We start from the raw sequence: 26,514 nt of genomic DNA, 5'->3' as shown, positions 1-26,514 counted from the left end.
TGGAAATTCTGTGGTCTGCAAATGAAAACATTCACCTTGAGTTGGCCACAATGAGTGTCTTGAACAGGCCTGAGGAACACTCTTTCTTTGTTCAGTGGTGCACCAGTTTCCTAGTTCCAGGATGCCCTCTATTGCTGCTGCCTCTGGCTCTAGGAGAGCCCAAATCATTAATTTGCCAGACAGACCTAAACAGCCACTTAAGACTCACATGCTTACCTAATTTTTAAAAAGGAACCATAAATATTAAACATTTTTTCATTTTACATGCTTCCAAAGTTTATGTGAAACTTGTAATGCTTAAAGATATACTACTTCACTAAATTTATCTACAGATTCAAAACAACTGCTATCAAAATTTGAACTACCTTTTTCACAGAAATGGGCAAGCTGATTCTAAAATTCATACAGAAATTTAAGGGATCCATGATGACAAAAACAAATCAGGGGTGAAAAAAAAAGATAGCAGGACTCATACTTCCTGATTCAAAATATACTATAAAGCTACAGTAATCAAAGCACTCTACTGGCACAAGGAAAGACATATAAATCAATGGAACAGAAATGGAAGTCCAGAAATCAACCCATACATCTATGGTTGACTGATTTTAGACAACAGTGCCAAGAACATTCAATGGAGAAAGAACAGTCTTTCTTTCTTTTTTTTTTGTTTTAAAGATGACTGGTAAGAGGATCATAACCCTTAACTTGGTGATGTTAGCACCATGCTAACCCAGTGAGCTAACCAGCCATCCCTATATGGGATCTGAACCCGTGGCCTTGGTGTTATCAGCACCACACTCTCCCAAGTGACCCACAGGCCAGCCTAAGAACAATCTTTTCAACAAATGGTGCTGGGACAACTAAATATTCACATGCAAAAGAATGAATCTGGACTCCTACCTTATATCATATACAAAAATTAACTCAAAATAAATAAAAGACCTAAATCTAAGAGCTAAAACTATAAAACCCTTAGAAGAAAATGTAGGTGTAAATCTTTATGACCCTGGATTAGACAATGGTTTCTTAGATATGATACCTAAATCACAAGCAACAAAATGAATAAATTGGACTTCATCAAAATTAAAAATGTTTGTGTGTCAAAGGTCAATATCAAGAAAGTGAAGAGGCAATCCAAGACTATGGGAAAAAATATTTAAAAATCATAAATCTGTTAAGTGTCTAGTGTCCAGAATATTATAAAGAACTCTTAAAACTCAATAATAAAAAGATAAATAACTCAATTAAAAGAAGGGTAAAGGATCTGAATACACATTTCTCCAAAGATATACAACTGGCCAAAAGCAAATGAAAAGATGCTCAATGTCGTCAGTCATTAGGGAAATGCAAATCAAAACCACAATAAGATACTATTTCACACTCAGTAGGATGACTATATTAAAAACAAGTAAAAGCAAAACAGAAAATAAGTACTGGTGAGAATGTAGAGAAACTGGAACCCTTGTATGTTGCTGGTGGAAATGTGAAATGATGCAGCCACTGTAAAACACAAATTGGCAGTTCCTCAAGGTGTTAAACATAGAGTCGCTATATGAACAATCAATTTCACTCTTACCTATATACCCAAGAAAACTGAAAACATATGTTCATATAAAAATTTGTACACAAATATCCCTAACAACATTATTTGTAATAGCCAAAAAGTAGAAACAACCCAAATGCCTACCAACGGCTATAAGAAACAAAATGTGGTACATCAAACAACAGAATATTATTCAGCCATAAAAAGGAATGAAGTACTAACAAAGGCTACAACATGGATGAATCTTGAAAAGATTAAGGTAAGTGAAAGAAGCCATATGCAAAAGATCATATATTGTATTAGTCCAATGATATAAAATGACCAGGTAAGGTAAATCTATACAGACAAAAAGTAGATTAGGGATGGCCAATGGTTGCTCAGTTGGTTATAGTGGGGTATTATAACACCAAGGTCAAGGGTTTGTATTCCTGTATCAGCCAGCCACCCCCCCCACCCCACACAAAAAAAGGTAGATTAGTGGTTGCCAGGAATCGGGGAGGAAGGGAATGGGTAGTGACTGCTATTAAATACAGGGTTTCTTTCTGGGGTATTAAAAATGTTCGGGAATAAGATAGTGCTGATGGTAGTCATACAACTTTGTCAATATACTAAAACCCAATTAATTCACTTTAAATGGTGAATTTTATGGTAGTAATAAATCAATTACATATCAATAGAAAGAAGGAGAAATGAAAAAAGGAGATAATACATCAAACATTGTTACTATAATCTATGCACTTTCTTATGTGTTATTCTTCAGAAAAAAAATTAAGGAAACAAAGAGTCAACCAGCACAGAGGGAAGCTTGAGTAAGGAAACTTTCATTCCAAGTGGAAGAAACAACATAAGGGAGGAAAAGAACCAGAGAGTAGTAGAGCAGAAACTAACAAAAAGCTAGTCTTAATCAAATCTTCTTCCTCCTTTACAGTAAACCAGTGCTCTATTCTAAAATGTATGTCTAGGGCCGGCCCGTGGCTCACTCGGGAGAGTGTGGTGCTGGTAACACCAAGGCCATGGGTTTGGATCCCATATAGGGATGGCCAGTTTGCTCACTTCGGAGAGCGTGGTGCTGACAACACCAAGTTAAGGGTTAAGATCCCCTTACCAGTTATCTTTAAAAAATAAAATAAAAAATAAAATTTATGTCTAGGTGTTGGCCGGTTAGCTCACTCAGTTAGAGAGAGTATAATGCTGATAACATCAAGGTCAAGGGTTTGGGCTCAGATCCTCTTACCAGCCAGCTGCCTCCCCACTGCAAAAGATGAAATATATGTCTAACTCAGGCTGTAAGAAAAAGTCCTAGATGAAAGGGCTTGGCAAACTTTAAGACCTAATCCAAACAACAACAATTTCACTGTTAAGAAGAGAGCAATAGATTCATGAAAATAACAATCTAAAAAGAAAGTTGAGTGGAGTGATATTTTCAAAAATACAGAGTAAGAAACCAAAAAATTATCTTCTCCAGAAAAACAATGAGAAAACTGGTAAAATAGTCAAAGTTAACTTTTTCAGAACTCTGGAAATTAACAGGCTTGTAGCAATCTGGGGAGCACTTATTCAATAAAAATGGTTGAATCTTGGTAAAAACGGAGCTCTGTAGCATCTTAACTTGACTGAGTCTCATTCCCAGCTCTACAGTTCCATAATAGCCTTGAAAACTAACAGCTGCATCCACTGTGAAATCCAGAAGGCTGACAACTACCAGAGGAAACAGAACTGGGCTAGAGCTCCTTCAAAGTCTCATTCCCAGAAAATTACCATTATTTGACTGACCTACCTGATGGTTCCCTGGAAGATCCCTCTTACAAAGATCTCTGTATTTGCCCTGACTTAGAGCTCACTTGGACAGGGGAAGAACCTGATTTCCAGAGTTGCCACATTATAGCATTTAAAATGCCCAGTTTTCAACAAAAAATTACAAGACATGCAAAATAAATAAATTAAATTAAAAAATAGGGCCCATATGCAAAGGAAAAAAACCCAAACAATAGAAACTATTCCTGAGGAAGTCTAGACATTGAACATACTAGACAAAGACTTTAAATTAGCTATTTAAAATATGTTCAAAGAATTAAAAGAAACCATATCTAAAGAACTTAAGTATAAGAATTATGTCTCAGCAAATACAGAATATTAACAAAAGATACAAAGTAATTTTTTAAAAACAAAATAGAAATTCTGGAGTTAAAAAATATAACTGACAAAAAAATACACTAAGTGGCTCAAGGCAGAATGGAACAGGAAACAGTGAACTTGAAGACAGGCCAACTGGTGGGGGGCTGACTGGTTAGCTCAGTTGATTAGAGCACAGTGTTATAACACCAAGGTCAAGGGTTTGGATGCCCATACTGGCCAGCTGCCAAAAAAAAAAGATAGGTCAATTGAGATAATCCAGTCTGAGGGACAGAAAGAAAAAGGAATGAAAAAAACAAATAGAGGCTCAGAAACCTGTGGGACAACATTCAAGAGTACCTACATACATACAATGGTATTCTCAAAAGGAGGGGAGAGAAAGAAAGACATAGAAAGAGTATTTGAGAAAATAATGGCTAAGAACTCCTAAGATTTGATGAAAAACATGAATCCACTCATCCAAGAAGTTAAATGAATTCCAAGTAGGATAAACTCAAAGACATCCACACTTAGATGCATTATCATCAAATGGTCTAAAACCAAAAACAAAGAGAATCTTGAAAGCAGCAAGACAAGTAATTCACCACATGATTCTCATTATTCACAGTAAGTTATATACACTTGCCACAAACATTGAATTAGATACTGAACCACTGCTCCTAGAAGACATACAGAATTAGGTTCCTGACAGCTACTGGTCTTAACATTTTCATCAAGCAATCAATACATAACCCTCTTTTATGTGTGTTTCTATTTAAAGATCCTTATTTAATATATATTATTCAATTATTAACATTGAACTCAGCCAACAGCACTGTAACTCCTGCCTGAATAAAGCTTATCTAACACATATTTTCTACATAGGGCAAATCACAGCCTTCTTGTGCTTAAGAACACTAGGCAGCATTTCAGCATTATGCATAGGGGCCATTTTAAGCAGTGAGTCACTAACGAAAAAACAAAAATGCAAAAAACGTGGAAATAAATAGACCATGAAAAGAACACTTGTTTACAGTCTGAGAGGTGAAACAAGAAGGCAGAGGATGTGTTGTTTGACCTCAGCTGAGGATATGCACATTGGGCATCTTAGATTTTTTGCCACTATGCACATGTCCACAAATGACCACAAAAGCTCTGCAAGTATTGATTTTGGGTTATAAATAAATTTTAGCAAGTAGGCAAATTTGCAAATATAAGGATACTTCAAGAAGTTCATGGAAAGATCTGTATTATCTTTTAATTCTATTTTTCCACAAACTTTTCTTTTTTTTTAAAGATGACTGGTAAGAGGATCTTAACCCTTGACTTGGTGTTGTCAGCACCATGCTCTCCCAAGTGAGCTAACTGGCCATCCCTATAAAGGGATCTGAACCCACGGCCTTGGTGTTATCAGCTCCACACTCTCCCAAGTGAGCCACGGGCCAGCCCTATTTTTCCACAAACTTCTTAAAATACCCTCATAAAAAATCCACAAATAATGGGGATCAACTGTATATTGAACACCACTTGAAATACTCGTATGCCCAACATAATGGGGCACTCCTCTTTTTAAAAATCTAATATACAAAAAAAAAAAAAAATCTATGAAACAAATAATCAGAGCTTTACTGAACCTCTTTAAAAATACTCAGAAGTTCTTTCAATAATTCCATTATGCATACCCTTTCAGGATTTCATTACGATTTTTATTTTTATTTTTTATTTTTATTTTTTGGCAGCTAGCTGGTAAGGGCATCCAACACTTGACCTTGGTGTAATCAGCACCATGCTCTAAACAAGTGACCTAACTAGCCAGTCCTCATTATGATTTTTAAAGGCTCAAACCTATATATTTAAGGCATACTCTCTATATGGTAATTTAGAAGTATGTAATTTATAAAGACAAATTTATGTTTCAAGAGAACAACTACATCTGGTGAATGAAGAATGAGAGGATGGGACAACTTTCATTTTTTATTTATTCCTTTTTCTTTCCTTTAGAAATGTGTTATTTTCAAAATAAAAAATAAACTTTCTACAAGCTAAACAAGTTGAAGAATTGGGTTATTAGTCATTAAACTTTTTATTTTAGTACTAAGCTTACAGTGAAAATTTTTATAAATATGCCAATGGATATTATAACTGCTTACAAAGTAACTCAACAAGCGAATGTTTATATTAAAATCTCTTCACTGACTGTGCTGCTTCATCAAAAATGATTAATTCAATTAAAAAGACATACAATTATGAGGAATAAGTTCTGGCATTCTATTGCACAGAATGGTGACTGGTTGACAGTTAAGTTTTGTATATTACATAATAGCTAGAGGAGAGGCTTTTGAAAGTTTTCACCACAAAAATGATATAAATGCATGAGGTGATGGATACATTAACTACCCTTACCTGATCTTTGTACAACATATATATATATATATATATATATATCATCAGACTGTACCCATTAGTATGTGCAATTACAATGTGTCAATTAAAATAAATTTTAAAATATCATAAATACTCAATATGCAAAAGGAGAACAGTTTAATTACGGAACAGTCATAGGATGAATTATTAAAGTTATTAAAAAACAGAAACAAACCACATACAATAACAAGTGTTGATGAGGATGTGGAACCCTCATACATTGAAGGTATGTATAATTGTAAAATGGGATAGCCACTTGGAAAACAGTTTGGCAGTTCCTCAAAATGTTTAATATATTGCTACCATATCACCTGGCAATTCCACTCCTATGTATACACACAAGAGGAGTGAGAAAATATGTCCACACAAAAACCTGTACACAAATGTTCACAGCAGCATTATTCATATTAGCCAAAAAGTAGTAACAACCAAAATCTCTATCAACTGATAAATGAATAAAAAAAATGTGGTATAACCACACAATGGAATATTATTCAGTCATAAAAAGGAATGAAGTTCTGATAAATGCTACAACATGGATGAACCTTGAAAACATTGTGCTAAGTCAAAGAAGCCAGACACAAGAGGCTATGTGTTATATGAGTCTGCTGATATGAAATGTCCAGAATAGGCAACCCATATAAACAGAAAGGAGATTTATGGAATGGGGAAGTCTCTACTAATAAGTATAGGGTTTCTTTTGGGGGTGATAAAAATGTTCTGAAATTAGACAGTGATGATGGTTGCACAACTCTGGATATGCTAAAAGCCATTGAAGTGTACACTTTACAAAGGTGAATTTTATGGTATGTGAATTGTACCTCAATAAAACTGTTTTTTTAAAAATATTATTTCATCTTTCTTTGTCATTTTTCTTATGTAACTTCTCATTTAGTAGCAAAAGGTACATAATAAAAAATAAGTTTCCCAGGGATGCCTTTAAAGCCAGACTTAGTCTCTCTTTTTTTTTTTTTTTTTTTTGTCATTTTCGTGACCGGCACTCAGCCAGTGAGTGCACTGGTCATTCCTATATAGGATCCAAACCCGCGGTGGCAGCGTCGCCGCGCTCCCAGCGCCACACTCTACCGAGTGCACCACGGGCTCGGCCCTTAGTCTCTTTTTTTGTACTCCAATTAGAAATTTGTATTTAAATGTTGCTATCCAGAATTTAGGAACGTAAGTGCCAAAAAAGCCCCTTAATGATCATCTAATTTAACCCTTCAATTTATAGGTGAAGGGGAAAAAAGTCCCAGTATACTAAATGTCTTGCAATAGACCCCATAGTTTCAGGGTCAAACTCAGGGATCTTGACTCTCAGAACTCCAAACATTTAAATGTTCTGTTCTGAACTATCAAGCCAGGCAGATTATGCTATGCCACAGTGACAAATCCTGAAATGAGTGGCTTAACCTAATGAAGATCTATTTCTTGTTCACACAGAATTCAATGTGGGTCTGGAAATCCTTTAACTTGTAGCAAGTATCATTAGAACTTATGTCTTCTCAGAACAGGAAAAGAAAGTGAAAACTCATATTCACTGTCTACTACTTCCCACTGGAAGTGATGCACATCCCTTCCCTTCACAGCCCTTTGGCCAGAATTAGTCACATGGTGCCAATTTAAATACAAGTTTGAGACATGTAGGGAAACATGGAATACTGGGCAAGCATAACAGTTGGCCATAGCTATCTACCCAGGTCAGCTGTGTGTTGTATAATTCTGACTAGATGGCAAAGCAACTCCAATCCCACACAGGGGAGACTGTTTTGTTATGCAGAGTCCACATAGTTGCTCTCCAGATGCTGGCTCCTTCTTACATAGAGGCTGCTTTAGGACATGGTTCTTTGTTGTGTGTATTATGGAGAATGGGGGAGTGGAAGGTGGTGGGGAGGGAAGGGTCACAGACTTCTCTGGGAAACTGATGAAAGAACACTCTTTAGTCAAGCACACATCCAAAACACCAAATTTCCAACACCAAGGTCAAGGGATCCCCATATCAGCCAACCACCAAAAATAAAACAAAGCAAAACAAAACAAAATAACCCTACCAAATTTCCATTCAGTTTTGGAATTGGATCCCCAGGTGAAGAACCAACTGCCCTCCACAGTCCCCATTCTTCCCTTCTCCCCAGACAAAGGCTACATAGAGTTGGAAGTGCCAGATGACTTCTTGAAAACTGAGCCTCACTTCCTGCATCTAGAGTTGGTCCAGTAGGTAACCAAGTAGGGGGGATACCGAAGGCTCAGGCTAAAGCATTTAGTGGAACCACAGATAGATACACATCGGATCCTTTGCACCTAGAAAACCTCCTATACACCTGTGTTCTCAAAGTGTGGTCCTCAGACCATGGGCACCAGAATTGAATTGCCCAAGATCAAGGATGCATCTGTGTTATGAACTAAATGTCTGTTTCCCTACGAAATTCATATGTTGAAATCTAATTTCCAATGTGATAGTATTTGGAAGTGGGGCCTTTGGGAGGTAAGGAGATCACGTGGGTAGAGCCCTCATAAATGGGATTAGTGCCCGTATAAGAAAAGGCCAGAATTAGCTCTCTCTCTTTCTACCACATGAGGATAGAGGTAGTCTGCAGCCTGGAAGAAGGCCCTCACGAGAACCTGACCTTGCTGGCATTCTAATCTTAGATTTCCAGACTCTAGAACTATGAGAAATAAATTTCTGTTGTTTAAAAGCCATCAGTGTATGAACTAAGACAACCACATGATGGTTAAGTCTGTCTGTAGGTTGTAACTCCCACTGAGCATGTTACTAAGAATGAAAACTTGTTTTAGCAATTTTTTCACAAGATGTCATATTACCTTTAACCTTATTAAAATTAGGATGATCCCCTTACCAGCCACCTGCCAAAAAAAAACCCCAAAACAAAACAAACAAAAAACTAGGATGAAAAGAAAAAAGAAGCCAATGAAAACTAACGATGGCTTAAGGATGACTTCTAACTAGACCCCTTAAGTGCAACAGTCAGGCCTGGGGTTCTTCTCCAGGCAGAGAGAAAAAACAATCTCCTCAAAAAGTTGAAAACTGGTTTTTTACTTATTCTTAACAGATCTGGTGTTCCTGTGCTGATCTTTGCTGTAATCAAAACTAGAGAGTGGGCCGACCCTGTGGCTCACTCAGGAGAGTGCGGCGCTGCAAGCGCCCAGGCCACGGGTTCAGATCCTATATAGGGATGGCTGGTGCACTCACTAGCTGAGCAGCACGGTGAGGGCGACACCAAGCCAAGGGTTGCGATCCCCTTACTAGTCACAAAAAAACCCCCAAAAAACCCCAAAAACTAGATAGTGTCGAATTCAAGGAAATATGAAGGAACTTCAAAAAGTTCGTGGGAATATAGAACCAAAAGATAAAAAGAGACTTTCCATGAACTTTTTGAAGTACCCTCCTATCATGAAACTGAAATGCCATTCAAGTTCTATAATTTTCAAATGGGATTTTGCCAAGAAACAATATGCAGAGAAGTGGTGATTCCTATCTAAGGAGTCATCTTCATGGCAGTGATTATAATATCCCCCAACGAAATACTATTAGAAGTTGAGTGATGGGTTCATGAGGTTCATCATACCATTTGCTCTAACATGGTAGATGACTGAACATTTCTGAAATAAAATGGGTTTTTGTTGTTGTTGCTGTTTTTTAAAAAGATGACCAGTAAGAGGATCTTAACCCTTGACTTGGTGTTGTCAGCACAACGCTCTCCCAAGTGAGCTAACCGGCCATCCCTATATAGGGATCCGAACCCACAGCGTTGGTGTTATCAGCACCACACTCTCCCAAGTGAGCCATGGGCTGGCCCTGTGAAATAAAATGTTTAAAATGCTCATACGCATGCACACTAACACCTGGATATATCCCTTTTATTTTATTTTTTTAAATAAAATTCTTCCCAATGCTTTCTGAATGTTTTCAAATGCTTTTCCCCCCATCTAGCCTGAAGGGCTAAAATATATTCAATCCATTTAAGGACATTTCTTTTCCATATTTTCTTAAAAATTTTTTTTCACTGGGGAAACATTCACCATTTATGAATCCACTATTCATGCTGCGTGGAAATAAATACGCATTGTGAAAGACCTCAGAAGTTACTGTAGCCAAGACTTGTAAGATTTAAGTAATGTGTTCATAAGTTTTAATGCTTCTTAAAATTCTCAAGCATGTAGCAAAAAAGTACATTTTAGTAGGTTAAGTCACATCTTTTCAACACCACAATAATTTGCAAAGCTTCTCCATAGATTAAAACTGAACACAGACCTGACTACATCATTTAAAACATTCATGTCTACAAAGTCATCAGTAATTTCTACTTCAAACAATAAAGACCATGCTTAAAACTAGATAAAGATTCAGTAATAAAAGGGTTTTCTTATACCCATAACTGATGAGATACGAAAAGTGGTCAGTCAACCTGAGAAAATCTCCTGAAGCACTTCCCTTTAGAGAGGCAGAGTACTAAAGTGAATAAGAGAGTGGCCTTGGGGTATTAAGTGGGTGAGATCCTGACTCTAGCTCTTACCAGCTATGTGACTTTGAGCAAGTTCCTTAACCTCTCTCTACCTCAGTTTCATCATCTGTAAAATAGGGATAAGGCACTGGCCTGTTAGCTCAGTTGGTTAGAGCATGGTGTAATAACACCAAGGCCAACAGTTTGGGTCCTGTATCAGTCAGCCACCAAAACAAATGAACAAACACATTAAAACCATGTTTTGACTGTACTCTCTGGTGTTATGGTCAACAAACAAGAAGAGAGACATAAAAAAATCAAAGAAATAAAAATACTTTAATCCTTCATTTGAATTGGAAGTAGTCTGAAGTCATTTATCTTTTACTTTCCAAAACATGTTATTTTCCTAACTCTACCAAAAAACCTAAACAAATTCACATCCCAGTTGTAACAAATATTCCTAACACCATTTCTCACAAAAAAAGAATCAGAGCTCCTTAAAGAGAAGGCTGATTCTGGAACTGGAGTCAGAAACAAAAAAGATAAGCCGGGGACTAGTGGTCAGGCCAGAAAGCAGAGAACCCACTTAATACTAACAGGTTCATGTCAAAAGGACCCAGAGTTGGCTACCCAGTTAGCTGAGTTGGTTAGAGCTCACTGCTGATAACACCAAGGTCAAGAATTCAGATCCCTATACCAGTCAGCTGCAAAATAAAAAAAAAAAAAGGACCCAGAGTCAAACTGAAGAATAAGCTCTATTAACAGCTAATAATGGGAAAATTTAAGTATCAAAAAGAATAACTGTTTTGGAATGAAATTCATTAAATATATAAAAATTAATAAGTTTGAACTTGGCAATGATTTCTTGGTTATGACATCAAAAGCACCAGCAACAACAACAAAAAAAAAAACACAACAGATAAATTGGATTTCATCAAAATTAAAACTTTTGTACATCAGAGGACATTATGAACAGACTGAAAAGGCAACCCAAGAATGGTAGAAAAAATTTGCAAATCATTTTTCTGAAAAGGGATTAGTATCTGGAATATATAAAGAACTCCTACAACTCAACAGCAACAAAATAACAATCCAGTATTTATTTATTTGTTTACTTAGTTTTGGCAGTTGGCCAGCATGGGGATTGAACCCTTGACCTTGGTGTCATAACACTGTGCTCTAAGCAACTGAGCTAACTCACAAGCCACAAGCCAATTTTTAAGTAGGAAAAGGACTTGAATAGACTTTTGTCACAAGATATATATGAATGGCCAACAGGCACGTGAAAAGATGCTCAACATCACTAATCATTAGGGAAATGCAAATCAAAACCACAATGAGATACTACTTCATACCCATTAAAATGGCTATATTTAAAAAAACAAACGAACAACTAAAAAAAAATGAACAAGAAAATAAACAAATAAATAAAAATAAAAGTGTGGCTCATCCATGATTAGGAAGTAGTTGAACACAGAATAAATTAGATCATCTGTGAAATATGAATGTTCAGTTTCATAAAGAAAAAAAGGCAAAGATTTCCAGTGTCAGAGCATTTCCAGATAAGGAGAGCACTGTGCCTCTGATAGAGATCAGACTGGTCACTCAATACATGATTCCACCAAATAACTCAGTGAAACAGCAAACTGCATAGATGGGTTGGGGTGATTCCTATTAGAAATAAATGAAATTGGGGGCCGGCCCGTGGCTCACTCGGGAGAGTGCGGTGCTAATAACACCAAGGCCCCGGGTTCGGATCCCATATACGGATGGCCGGTTCGCTCACTGGGTGAGCGTGGTGCTGACCACACCAAGTCAAGGGTTAAGATCCCCTTACCGGTCATTTAAAAAAAAAAAAAAAAAAAAGAAATAAATGAAATTGGATTTTTTCAACATCTTTTTTAGCCCTAGTTCGTCCTTTTACAAGTGGCAAAGCTGAGGCACAGGGCAACATGTACCTGTCCTCACATAGCCAGTTAGTGGTGGGGTCAGAACCAAGCTTAACCAAGGCTGTTTGTGTTGAATTCTGAAGATTGCTGGTAATTTCCAGTATTCTTGGTATCAGACACATTTCCTTCAGTGATTAGTGCTTATCATGAACTCAAACATTGCCTTGGAAATAATAAAAATTTAAAACTTTTAGTCCAAATAAATAAATAAATAATAAAAAACCAAACAAACAAAGAAAACAGAAAGTAAGTGTTGGCTAGGATGTGGAGAAATTAGAACCCTTGTGTATTGCTGGTGGGAATGTAAAGTGGTACAGCTGCTTTGGAAAACAGTATGGCGGTTCCTAAAAAATTAAACACAGAATTACCATATGATTCAGCCTTTCCACTTCTGGGTATATACACAAAACTGAAAGCAGGAACCTGAACAGATATTTGTGTGCCTTTGTTCATAGAAGCATGATTCACAACAGCCAAAAAGCAGAAACAATCCAAATGTCCATCAAATGAACAGATAAACAAATGTGGTAAATCCATACAACAGAATATTAGTCAGCATTAAAAAAAAAGGAGGGGCTGGCCACTTAACTCAGAGCATCGTGCTGATAACACCAAGGTCCAGGGTTCAATCCCTGTACTGTCCAGTCATCCAAAAAAAGGGGAAGAAAATTCTAGTACTTGCTCCAACATGTATTAACCTTGGTGACATTAGGCTAAGTGAAATAAGTCAGACACAAAAGGACAAATATTATATGATTCCACATACACGAGGTATCTAAAATAGTCAAATTCAGAGACAAAAAGTAGAATAGAGGTTCCCAGGAGTTGGGGGAAAGGGAAAATAGGGAGTTATTATCTAATGGGAAAGGAGATTCAGTTTGGGATGTCGAAAAAGTTCTGGAGATGGATGGTGGTGATGGTTGCACAACATTGTGAATGTACTTAATGCCACTGAACTGCACACTTAAAAATGGTTAAAATGATAAATTTTATGTTATGTATATTTTACCACAATAAAAAAAAAATAATGAGTTCATAAAGATATTGAGAAAAATTCCTTGGTCATCTATCTTTGGAGGTGTTAAAGTGCCAAGCTATTATTCTGAAAATTGATAAACAAAGGAGGGGAAAAAAAACCCAAGAATTTGGGTTGGCCAATTAGGTTAGTTCATCAGAGCACAGCCTTGTAATGCCAAGGTCATGGGTTCAGATCCCCATACCAGCCAGCCGCCCCCCTGCCCCAAAAAAATCAAGAATTTCTCCTGCCTTTCCTGTTTATACTGTTTTTAAAATACTCCACTTGGGGGCCAGCCCGTGGCTCACTCAGGAGAGTGTGGTGCTGATAACACCAAGGACATGGGTTTGGATCCTACATAGGTATGGCCGATTGGCTCACTGGCTGAGCTTGGGTGCTGACAACACCAAGTCAAGGGTTAAGATCCCCTTACCAGTCATCTTATAAAAAAAAAAACAAAAAAAAAACTCCACTTGGGAAAGCTCTTTTTTTTGAGGGGTGGGGAGGCTGGCCAACATGGGGAACCAAACCCTTGACCTTGGTGTTACAAGCCTGCACTCTAATCAACTGAGCAAACCAGCCAGCTGAGAAAGTTATTTATAAAATAAAACTAGCTAATAAATACAGAAGAAATGCTTTAAAAAAAACCCAAAACCAACCATTTTGCAACCCTAATGATGTAGTGGATCTAGCCAATGATTATCAATCATTATTAAAATGATTAGTTAAAGGGCCAGCCCGTGGCTCACTTGGGAGAGTGTGGTGTTGATAACACTAAGGCCACGGGTTCCGATCTCCGGTTAGCTCACTTGGGAGAGAGCAGTGCTGACAACATCAAGTCAAGGGTTAAGATCCCCTTACCAGTCATCTTTAAAAAAAAAAACAAAATGATTAGGTGAAAATTTGATGGGAAAGTTTATGATGAAGGGTTCAATCTTGATAACACCTGGACCCACTGGTTAATTTTAACATCATCAAAAATAAGGAACTACACATATAATTATCTGCCTATTATTGTGATGAAACAGAAGTACACAATACCACCCATGAAGTGTATCTGCCCAAAATATTGAATGAAAATTTAATCAAGTCTCCACACCTAGCTAGCAATTTAAAGGAAACATGAGAGAGAAAGAAACTCCAAATTTCAAGTGTTTTCTGTAGGTCTTTTCAACCTTCTTGTTCATAAATAATCAGTTCTAACAACCACTGATCTTATAGCCTACATGAATGATGATTTTGATAGACTTCTCAAAACAATTATTACTAATTTTGACCTCCAGTCTCATTTTTATTCCTTTCTACCAACCTTTTTTTAAAAACAATCTCTTTTATACATATAGTTTACAAAAAATTTACAAAAAGTTTGGAAGGAATTTACAATCAATGGCTTCCCCTAGCACTTATAATAAAACCAAATTCCTCAACATGACCTGCACAGCCCTGCCCATCCTTCCAGCCTTGTACGCCTCCTGAACCTTCACTAATCACTCTCCAGCCATACTGCTCATCTTCCAGTTCTTCAGCACACCAAGCTCCTTACATAAGCTATTGCCTCTATCTGGAAAGCTCTTGCCTCCCTCCTACTCAAGGTGCTCCTCCCTACCATCCTTTATATCTCAACATAAGTGATGGCCCCTCAGAGAAGCCTTCCATGTCAACCAGTCTAAACTAGGATCATATCACTCCTACAATGTTGTCTTGTCTTAAAGACAACTTGTAATCATCTTACCACTTTATTTGCTTATGTACATCTTACTAGCTGACACATAAGCTCCTAAAGACAGCAGTGGGTTGTTCACTGCTGGGTCCCCAGAGTCAACAAGTGTGCTGGCATACTTTTTGGAAATCTGACATGAATGAGCCATTGATTTTTTTTTCCATGGCACTGCCTTGCCAACCCAAGAAATTGGCTCCTGTGGCAAGCTACCTCTCCACCTAAAAGATGACTGGTCTGCAGAAACCTGTACATGGTTGAAATACCTGTGGCATTAAGATAGGTAATGTAGGGGAGAAGGCACAGATCATGGTCTCCACTTCCAAAGTCACAGCCACATAACAGGATCACCAAGCACCCTTCTCTCAAGCTCAGGCTTGATGTGGCTGGAGAGAATGCTGGCTATTTCTCTGGGGAGCCTGTCCTTTATCTTTACAAATCTGTTATTGCATCTTTCACTATACATAGACACATATGTACACACACACACATACACACATTTCCCCCCTCATTTCTGTAGTGAAACAGGTATATATGTTCCTTTACAGCTTCAGGTTTTGCAACTTAATTTACCTTGCCAAAACTGATAAATACAGATGAATCCTCCAAAGAAGATGTGCCAATAAGCCCATGAAAAGATGGTCAACATCATTATATAGCAGGGAAATGCAAATCAAAAGCACAGTGAGATACCACTTCACAACCACTAGGACGGCTATAATCAAAAAAGACAGACAGTGCCTGCCTCCACCTTGGCACCTGGAAGTGGGGAGAAGAAAAAAAAAAGAAAAGAAAAAGTGCTAACAAGGATGTACAGAAACTGGAATCCTCATACACTGTTCACGGAAATAAAAAATGGTACAGACACTTTGGAAAATAGTGTGGCAATTCCTCAAATGGTTAAACAGAATCACCATATGACCAAGTGATTCCACTCCTATGTATTTATCCAAGAGAAATGAAAAACATGTCTACACAAAAACCTACACATAAATGTTCAGAGCAATATTATTCATAATAGCCAAACACTGGAAACAACTCAAATGCCTATGAACTGACAGACGGATAAACAAAATGTGGTATAACCATACAATGGAATATTATTCAGCCATAAAAAGGAATGAATTGCCAATACATGCTATAACATGGATGAAACTTGAAAACATTACAGTAAGTGAAAGAAACCAGACCCAAAAGGCCACCTGTATGATTCCACTATATGAAATGTCCAGATGAGGCAAGTCCATTAAAGCAGAAAGTAGATTAATGGTTGCCTATGGCTGGGGGAGGTGGAGGCAGGGAGGGCATTTGGGGAAAATAAGGAGCGACCACTAATAGGTATAGGGTTTCTTTCTGGAGTGATGAAAATGTTCTAAATTTGATTGTGATAAGGGTGTGTAACTGTGAATATACTAAAAACCACTGAATTATATATACACTTTAAATGGGTAAATTGTATGGTATGTGAATATTTCAATAAAAAGCTCTTATAAAAAAATATAAAGATGGTTCCAACTAGGCATTTTATTATATTTCAAATGTATATTTGAAATATGATATGAATAATAATAAATATAATAAATTTAAAAAAAAAAAATATATATATATATATATATTTTTTTTTTTTACAACAATGTAAGCTCAAACATCTGCCCTTGATAATGTGGAAACACTACAGGAAATTCTTTAGGCAGATTAGTAAAGTTATAGTCTACGAAGTTCAAAGCCCCACCATTTCCATGTTTTTAGTCAGTTAGACTGACAAAAATCATACTTAGATGTGCACTCCAGAAAACTGCTTTGAAGAATTTTATTCTCAACATTCATGAGCTTAAAACATCTATCCAGATAATAGCAAATGCCTGAAAGGTTAAGTCTCTTGTTCTGTCCCTCCTCAGAACTCTATTTCTTTGGTTTCTCTTATCTATTATATTACCACATTAAAAAGTGAAGGAATCCATAGGTGCTAATATGAAAAGACACTAGTTGTCCTAGCTCTCCTCCTACCTCTCTGGCCATTCTTAGTTGTCCCTTTGAGCCACTCCTCCTCTGACAGATCTTAAGTGCTGTGACTCCTCAGAATTCTGTGCTGTGCCCTCTCTGTTTCTAAGATCAATATATCCTCCCTGTGAGGATTCCCAAATCCATCTCTCTAGCCTAGATCTTTCACCTGTGCTACAGATCCCAAACATTCCATTGCCTATTGAACAGGTCCCCAAATAAAATGTGCAAGTCTCCCAAGTCTTTCAGTGTTCCTTCCCTGTCTTGGTGAATGGCATCACTACCTACCTGCTTGAACAAGGCAGAAACCTGGAAGTTGTCCTCTACTCCTCATTCTCCTTTACATCCAATTAATCATTTAGTCTTATCCTTTCTGCCTTCTTAATATCTCTCAAGTCCTTTCCCTTCTCTCTATCTCCACTGCCATACCAAAGCTCAGACAGTCTTTACCTCTTGCCTGAATTACAGAGGAGTCTCCTGAGTGATCGTCCAGATGCCTCAACTGCTCCCATCTGGTTGTGTGACTATTCCAGAGCCAATTTGATCATGTCATTCTCTTGCTTAAAATCTACTATGGCTCTTCCATTACCCTTCCCAACTTTCTTACACTCTCCTACCTTTCCTCAACACTGAGCACTTCTTGTATGTGCCATCTTCCGTCTCACCACCTGTCTACATGTTTTGTTCCCTCCTTCTGAAAAACTCTTTTGGCTTACTCTCACTTCTCTTGGATATCTAACTTAGATGCCACTTCCTCTGGGAAGCCACTTTGACAAAGACTGAGCTAGGGGTCTGCCAAAGATTAGATGACCCCACACCCCAACCTCATTAAGGTTTAATCCTCACTGTTAACTGTTGAGGGTGGGAAATCCTATTATGGTCATTGAAAAGTAGGGCTGTGAAGAGGTGATTAGATTGTAAGACTATGCCCTAATGAATGGATTAATAATGGTGATTGAGGCATGGTTCTGACGGCTTTAAAAGAAGAGCATATGAGAGGTTATTCTCTCTCTGCTCCACCATTTTCTGCCATGAAGGACTCCTGGGTCACTGTCGCCACCACTAAGACCCTCACCAGACGTGTTCCCTGGACTTTGGACCCTCACCAGACCCTGGACTTTGGACTTCCCAGCCTCTGTAATTCAAGCCTCCTAAACTATAAACAATGAATTTCATTTTCTTATAAATTACCTAGTTCCAAGTATTTTGTTATAAGCAACAGAAATGGACTAATACAAGGTCCCTCTCTGTGATACCTTAACACCCTGTTTTTTAGCCCTGTCTCAGCATTAACTTTGCTGTATTGTAACATACTGTATCACAACTGTCAGTTTCCTCCATGTTTCCCTGCCACCTCCAACCCCCAGGACCACTGAGCTCATTCAAGATATTCAAGAGTACCAAGCACATTGTAAACATTCAGCAGATACTTGCTGAATGATTAGTTCATCCTCACTATTCACTTAATGGTAATTTCTGTATAGCATTCATACAGTCAGCCTTACCATCTACAGAGGCAAAGTGCTAGAAATAAAGTTCTGCTTTAAAAAAAAAAAAACAACTATCAATTACATCCATGTTCACACAAGTACTCCTCAACAAAATAGACCATTTCATTAAGTGCCTACAACGTGTCAAGCACTACACCTGGACCTTTAGATATATAATCTCATTTAATCTTCCCTAGAACCCTAAAATAAAAACAGCTGACATTAACTGAATGTACACTAAGTGCCAGGTACTGCGCTATGCACTTTACATGTGTTATCTAATTTAATTCTCACAGTGATCCTGTGAGGTTAGTGAGGCATCTAAAGAGGTTTAGTAAGTTCCTCAAGTCCATACCACATGGCTAAGGTAGCAGTTAACAAAAATGCCACATTTGGGGCCTGATAGTCTGCCACAAAAGGCTGAGCTCTCTATCACTATGTGATATCTAGACCACTACATTCAGTTTATCACTCTTAGGAGATAGTTTAAAGCTGTAGGCTTCTTGGATTGACAGAAGTTGAGCTGGAGCAGTGAAAAGCAAAGCAAAGTAGGAGATCATACTACTTCTCCAGTGCTGATGATCCTCAAATTCAACACTTCAGTCAAGGCTCCCCTCTCCTGGTACTAAACCCAAGAGATGTCCTCAAACCCTTCAAGCTTTACCATTTCCTGATCCTCCTGCTGTATTTACTGCCTTGCTTGGTTAAAGGCACTACCAACCCTGAGCCTAAAGCTAAGGTGTTATCCCAGATGGTTCCTGTCCTGTTCCCTCACCTTTGCACCTGTATTGTCTTTTTTTTTGGGGGGGGGGGATGGAGCCTGGCTGGTACTGGGATCTGAACCCTTGACCTTGGTGTTACAAGGCAGCAAGCACTCTAACCAACTGAACTAACCAGTCAGCCCCTCCACACTGTACTTTTAATCCTGCCAATCCTGTTCACTAGTGGCTGGTCTATAACAATTGCTCCATAAATGGTAGCTATTGTTACTGTTACATCCTAAATGCCTCTCATTCCCTCCTTTACACCCATACTGTTCAGCTTCCAAGGAACTAGCCTTACAGAGCAAGCAAGATCAAGGCACAGAAGCTGAGAGAAATGCCTCTTATGGGGACTAGAAGCCAGGCTGCCAGATGCTCAGGCCCCAGCCCTTTCAATGAAAGCACACAAGAAGGTATACCTAAACATTAGCTGATAGAGAATAGCAGTATCCAAGTACAGGTTGAGCATCCCAAATCCGAAATCCAAAATGCTCCAAAATCCAAAAATTTTTGAACACCAACATAACATGCAACGGAAATGCTCATTGGAGTATTTAAAATTTTGGATTTCTGGATTAGGGATGCCGAACCAGTATCTATTCTACAAATATTCCAAAATCTGAAAAAATCCAAAATCTGAAACACTTCTGGTCCCAAGCATTTTGGATAAGGACTACTCAACCTGTAGAAAACTAAGAATATGAGAATGTCAGATACTGGAATAGAAATTAACAAATGGCTCCAATCTCTAGGAACCAAACATTCTACTTTATTCCATTTTAAAAAACAAGTGGGAAAGAAGATGATTTTGCCTCCCCCACCATACACACCCAACATTTGTCTAGAGACATTTTGGTTATCACACCTGGGAAAGTGCTAGTGGCACCAAGTGGGTAGAGGCCAGAAATGCTGCTAAACATCCTACAATGCACAGGACAGTGCCCACAACAAAGAATCATCCACTCCAAAATATCAATATTGCTGCTATTGAGAAACCCTGATAAAACAAATGTTTTGAGCGCCCTCCATATTCAAGTTACCTAACATATAAAAAGTTATTTCTTTCTGGGGAGATGATACAAACTTCCCCCATAAGTTAAGCTACAACAGGTCCATAAGACAGTAAGAGGTATCACTGGAAAAGAGATGGGTAAATGTTAAGTGGTTTAGAAAACAAATGCCATCCCTGTACCAGCCAGCCATCAAAAAAGAAAGAAAAGAATACAAATGCCAAATGCCATAAGTTCAGAGGAATGAAAGAGGAGAGAGAGCACCAGAGAGGCTCAGGCCTTTGTTAAAGATATCAGAGAGCAGAGGGGCACCTCAGTCAACTCCAAACCTGCCAGTTAAGGCACCCTAGAAAGTAACCAGAATCCACATTCCCAGCCTTCCCTACAACAGGTTCTGTCCCTTCAACCTACATTTTGCTCCTGTCAAGCTGTTCACCCATGACAGCAGCTGGGCCACAAGGGAGACATCCCACCCCTACTGTTACTGCTCATAAAAGCCCTCACCTACTTCACAAAACTGCTGCCCTCCAGCTCAGCAGCAACCATCTCCCCCATCCCCCAAGGCTAAGGAGGAAATGACATCATCTGAACTCAAACACAAAATTGTGTTCCTATGACTCCTAGAGGAAAAAGGTAGTAAAAAGACAAAGGTGGAAAATGCTGTAAATGACTCAGGCCCTAAGGCCTTGTCCTCTGCCACCTAAAATCAGTGCTTAGCAGCAGCCACTCAGGAATCGCCTCATTTCCTGAGCAACTACCATAAAAATAGGAAGTGGGGGAGGAAGTTCACAAAGCAGAAACAAAAGTAATCACTGCCTAGCTTCCTGAACACAAATCACTGAGTAGGGAGAGTATCATTAAAACATCAAAACAGAAAGGCAGGCATGGAAAGCCAAGGCCAGAAGAAAGGAAGTGACACTTCTGGGTCCACCAAGCTCAGATGTGTCTGGGAGACTGCCTCAAAAGAAAACCTGGACAAAACTGGACACTAGCCTATTATATAGAAATGGCTCCCAAGGAATTAATACTAAAGCACGTTAATTTGAAGATTCATGCAAAAACTCCTGAAACATTGAAGTTCTATCAGAGTAAAACATGTCAATGAAAAAGTGTTAAGAAGACCAAGATTAAGCCAGCCGCCAAAAAAAAAAAAAAAAAAAAAAAAAAAACCCAAAAAACCTGCTGTGGGAAAAAACACAAAATTTACTAAGTAACTGGATCAGCTGACAAAATCTAAAGCCTATGTTATCCTATATTGAGCCTATGTTATCCTATAGTGAGCTACTTGAGTTTTTCAAGTAGGTAGAAAAAAATCAATGCTAGAATCTATCACAGTTAAAAATAAAGATGCTTCTACACTCATTCCTCACCAACATGGGTTAACCCTGTGAGTCGTGCCTGAACACTTACATACCTAGGATGCAGCTGTGAACAAAACAGACACATACCTGCTCTCAAGGAGCTGCTACAAGTCTGGGGGGAAACAAACTGCCTCCACATAGTATACCTAACTGCCTCTGATGCTGACATTTGTTCTACAACAATTTTTCACCACAAAATATGACATTTCTCTACAAAACCATAGCAAGTTATCATTAGCAGTTCTGAAGAGCTTTTATATTTGGTAATCTACAAACAAATGATAATTTCATTTAAGGAGAAGAAAAACTTTTCTAATCACAAAGTCAACAGAGCTGAAATTTACTTTCAAAATACCAGGTTTAAAAAAAAGGTCAAGGCTGGCTCGTTGGTTCACTTTGTTAGAACATGGTGCTGGTAACACCAAGGTCAACGGTTCGGATCCTTACCAACCAGTCGCCAAGAAATAAAAATTAAGAAAGCCAAATGTGCCAGTCATATAGATGAAGTATAGGTTTAATTTTGTTTAAATTAAAGGTCTGTTTTTCCCCCCCCTGGTGGGGAGGAATGAAAAGATAAAAGCATAGTTTATTTTTTAAAGTCACTACATAAATAAGTAAAAAAGTAAATTAAATGGATGATAATCACCACATATTCAATTTCATAAAAAGAAAAATAGTGAACATTTAATGGGAAAAAAAAAATCCAACATTACTTGATCCTGCTGAGGACAGACCTAGCTAACTATATGATTTTCTTGTAATAAATCAACTTATTGTATTCTAAGACTGGTGTGTAGTGTTCTTATGAAGTCAAAAGACTAACTCTCAAGACAGGCTGCCATTAAAAAAATAAATAAAACAAAACTACTATTAGTATTAGAACTTTTGAAAGAATTCTATTAGAGGAACACTGTTAGCCAAAAAAAATAAAAAAAAAAAAAACCCAAAAACTAAAACTTGTTAAACAGAGATCTTGAAAAGGAGGAAAGAAAAGCAAATCCTCACCAAGAAAAGTTTTGTCTACAAATACACACAAACTAAAACATAACCAAAGGATGAAAAAAGTTGGCTCTTAAACTTCTGAAAGTTTGTTCAGGTAAAACAAAGTTTTTATCTATAATCTAAAATGGTCTTAGACCATTAAAATTTTTCACATCAGACGCTCCCAAGCACTATGAGAACATTCAAAACAACAAATTATGCTGCTAATGGAAATTCAAGTGTAAATTAGGGAGTAAGAATGACTTACTTTTAAGTAAACCACTTTTTAATAATCACCAAGCACTGATATAATTTCTTCAAACCTATTTGTTTAAAAAACTCAACAATAATCTACATCTATTAAAAATCTGCAGTTTAAGGGCAGGCCTGCGGCTCACTTGGGAGAGTGTGGTGCTGATAACACCAAGGCCACAGGTTCGGATCCTTATATAGGGCTGGCCGGTTAGCTCAATTCAGAGAGCATGGTGCTGACAACACCAAGTCAAGGGCTAAGATCCCCTTACTGGTCATCTTTTAAAAATAAAATAAAATGGGCCGGCCCGTGGCTCACTCGGGAGAGTGCGGTGCTGATAACACCAAGGCCCTGGGTTCGGATCCCATATACGGATGGCCGGTTCGCTTACTGGCTGAGCGTGGTGCTGCCAACACCAAGTCAAGGGTTAAGATCCCCTTACCGGTCATCTTTTTAAAAATAAATAAATAAATAAAAATAAATAAATAAAATAAAATAAAATAAAATAAAAACCTGCAGTTTATTTTTGTTACAGTGTGGTACAGTGTAAAAAAGCTCAGTTATTCAAGAACAGTTTTCAAACTTGTAAAAGAAAGTTGGACTAGTGAAAACTAATTGTATCCATTAGAAAGGTATTTAAGAAAACTTAAAAGTCTGCTACTCATTCTTAACAACTTTGCAATGTGGAACCTATCTAAAATTAACATCAAATGGGGAAAAACAAGTATTTATACAGAAGCTTATATACAAGTGGGTAAATCAAACTGTAATTTGGAAATTATTTTCTTACTATGGAGAAAAATTATATAAATTTTAAATAAATAAATTTCAGATTCAAGACCATTTCTGAAAATTGAAGGAACCCATGAAAAATGTTATCAATGGATAACTATACCAGCTAGTTCCCTCCTCCAAGTTGAGAACAATGACTCCAATTCTGTACACACAGCAAGCCCTCCCATCCCTCAAAAAGACCAGAAAGTCAGAGTCTCAGCTAGCGAGCCCATTATTCCCCACAAACATTTCAGCAGGTCAAACATTTGGAAATGAGGAAATTCTAGGAGCCACCTCACAATCCAACCCCTAGGCAGAGAGGCAGTCCCAGAGAGCAGGCTCACAGTAGTTCACCTCCAGGCTGGCTTCTGGCTCTGCCACTTATTTAGGCCATGAGCCTTCACATACTCAAACATTTCCTCAAGTCCTACTATGTGCACTGCACTCCTCCGGGTATCAAAATGCAGTGGTGAAGAGACAGACACAATACCTGCTCTCAAGGAGGTATTCTATTGTAGGAAAAGGAGGAAATGCTAGTGCCCTTGCCTTTTAGGTAGGATGTTCCAATACAGAGAAGAAACTTCATGAAAACCAGGCATCGCCAAAGTGCAGTAGTTATTGATTTGGGTTTCAGAGTCAGACTGTGAATCTCTGCTCTCAATAAATATCAGCTGAACGAATGGCACTAACGCTAAGACATTAAGCAAATCACCTAAATCCTTCTGCCTCAGTTTCTTCACTACTGTGGTGAGGAGTAAATCCATAAAGCACAGCACTGGGCACACCTTGAGTCTCACTAAATAGAAGCTACTGCTCTGAAAGAGGCAGTGGACTAGTCAGAGGGTAGCACTTTATCTTCCACTGCAATTCTTCATTCTGGTCTACTAATAGTCAAAACCAAACTGCCTTCCTCCCACAAATACCGCATAGTTACATCAACTTTCAGAAATATAACTTACCTTCCTGCAACTCTGGCCCCAACTCCCAGTTTCCAGGCAACAAACTACAAGTGATGCCCTATGTGCTCCAGATGAGGGGGTCATAGCTCCTCTCATTTCCCTGCCCCACCACTCCCTCCTTTTTCAGCCCTATGCTAGAGGGAAGAAGAACAGAAAGGACACAGCTGAGGAGTATCACCTCTAATTACAAAGTACATGAAAAAGTTATTTAAGCATAAGGATGTAGTGCATTCTCTCTCACCTTGAGACCCAAAACAGCAAAAATCCTTGTGAGCTGGTGAGAAGGACCATTTTTGCCTATCTCTGCCTGGGTCAACAGAGTCCATGGCACCCAAGTCTGAAAATCAAGCCAAGCTTTCCTCTGTTCCCATATATACCATCCATCTCTGGGACCCGGAGATGGGGTGGCGGAAGACTCAGGTATTCCCAAGTTCCCTGGTCATAATTACTATCTCATTAGCACCTAATCCCAAAGTAATTTTATTAAGAAAATTAGATTTTTTTCAGGTAATATCTAGCTCTAATTCCACGTTCAAAAACCTTCCCATTATGATTCTCTGCAACTCCAATTTTGAAAAAGCACTTATCTGACAATGGCCCAGACATAAGGAACACAGTCAAAATGATTAAAAAAAAAAAAAATCAATTCTATATCTAGAAATGAAACCTAGAAATACACTCACAGTAAAAGTAGAAGACTGTGTCAAGAACACTGACCAGCGGCAATGTCTACAAGCATCAACCTGGAAGTAACCCACATGTCCTGCATTAAGGGGTTCGTTAAATAAATTACACAGAAACACCTTATAACCATTTCAAAAATCAAGGTACAGCAACCATATTTCAATAAGCCTTAGATGCCATCATTTATAAATCATATCATTATCTTATATATGCTAAGAAAAACTCTGCCTTATAATGATGACATGCCACATATGACATATCTTAATTTCAGGCCCCCCTCAAACTCTTTCCTGTTTCTGATTTCTCTACCTTAGGCTGTTTGAGACACACATTACCCTTGGAACAAGTCCCTTCAGTTTCCATGGAGCCTTTCCTGAGCTCCTGCAGCCTCTGCTGCCACTGCCTGTTGTTAGCTTTGTATGCCTTCCCCGTCCAAATGAACTGCAAACACCAAAGACAGAGGGTGGATACATCTTCACATTTACTGTAGTGTACAGTACAGGGCCATAGAGACACCGAGAACAGCAAAAAACACATACCTGCCAGGAACTGTTCTAAGGACTTTACAAATTTTTTTTTTTTTTTTTTTGGAATTTATTTATTTATTTATTTATTTTGTCATTTTTGTGTCTGGCCGCACCGTGCTCAGCCAGTGAGCACACTGGCCATCCTTATATAGGATCCGAACCCGCTGTGGGAGCACTTGCTGCGCTCCCAGCGCCGCAGGGTCGGCCCAGGACTTTACAAATATTAACTCATTAAAGCCTCACTATAAACCCAGGGGATAGGTATTATTACCTCCCCCATTTTCAGATGGGATAAACTGAGGTAAAGAGAGGTTATGTGACTTACAGGCTAGTGATAAGTGGCAGAGGCAGGACTTAAACCCAAGCAGTTTGAATAGTCCTTGCTCTTAAGCTCTATGCCATGTTCCCTCTCTACATGACTGCCATGTACATTGCAAACATTTATTTTAAAATTTATTAATTTTTAAGTTGAAAACATAATACATATGTACAG

The 26,514-nt window shown here is 38.1% G+C and overlaps 1 protein-coding gene across 2 annotated transcripts in view; it reads right to left on the bottom strand.

Moving 5' to 3' along the window:
- GARRE1 (granule associated Rac and RHOG effector 1) overlaps positions 1 to 26,514 on the bottom strand; it is a 79,099-nt gene that overhangs the window by 46,658 nt on the left and 5,927 nt on the right. The window contains exon 1 of one of the 2 annotated variants that reach the window (XM_063111627.1): positions 15,794 to 15,811. The exons of the other annotated variant lie outside the window; for it this stretch is intronic. The gene's annotated coding sequence lies outside the window, so the exon portion shown is untranslated. Of the gene's footprint in view, positions 1 to 15,793; positions 15,812 to 26,514 lie in introns of those variants that run through there. 2 annotated transcript variants of the gene reach the window in all.

This window comes from Cynocephalus volans, chromosome 10 (assembly GCF_027409185.1).
Source record: "Cynocephalus volans isolate mCynVol1 chromosome 10, mCynVol1.pri, whole genome shotgun sequence".
In the NCBI taxonomy this organism is placed as follows: domain Eukaryota; kingdom Metazoa; phylum Chordata; class Mammalia; order Dermoptera; family Cynocephalidae; genus Cynocephalus; species Cynocephalus volans.
Note: the sequence above shows the minus strand (reverse complement) of the source record. Positions and strands in the feature narration are given on the sequence as shown.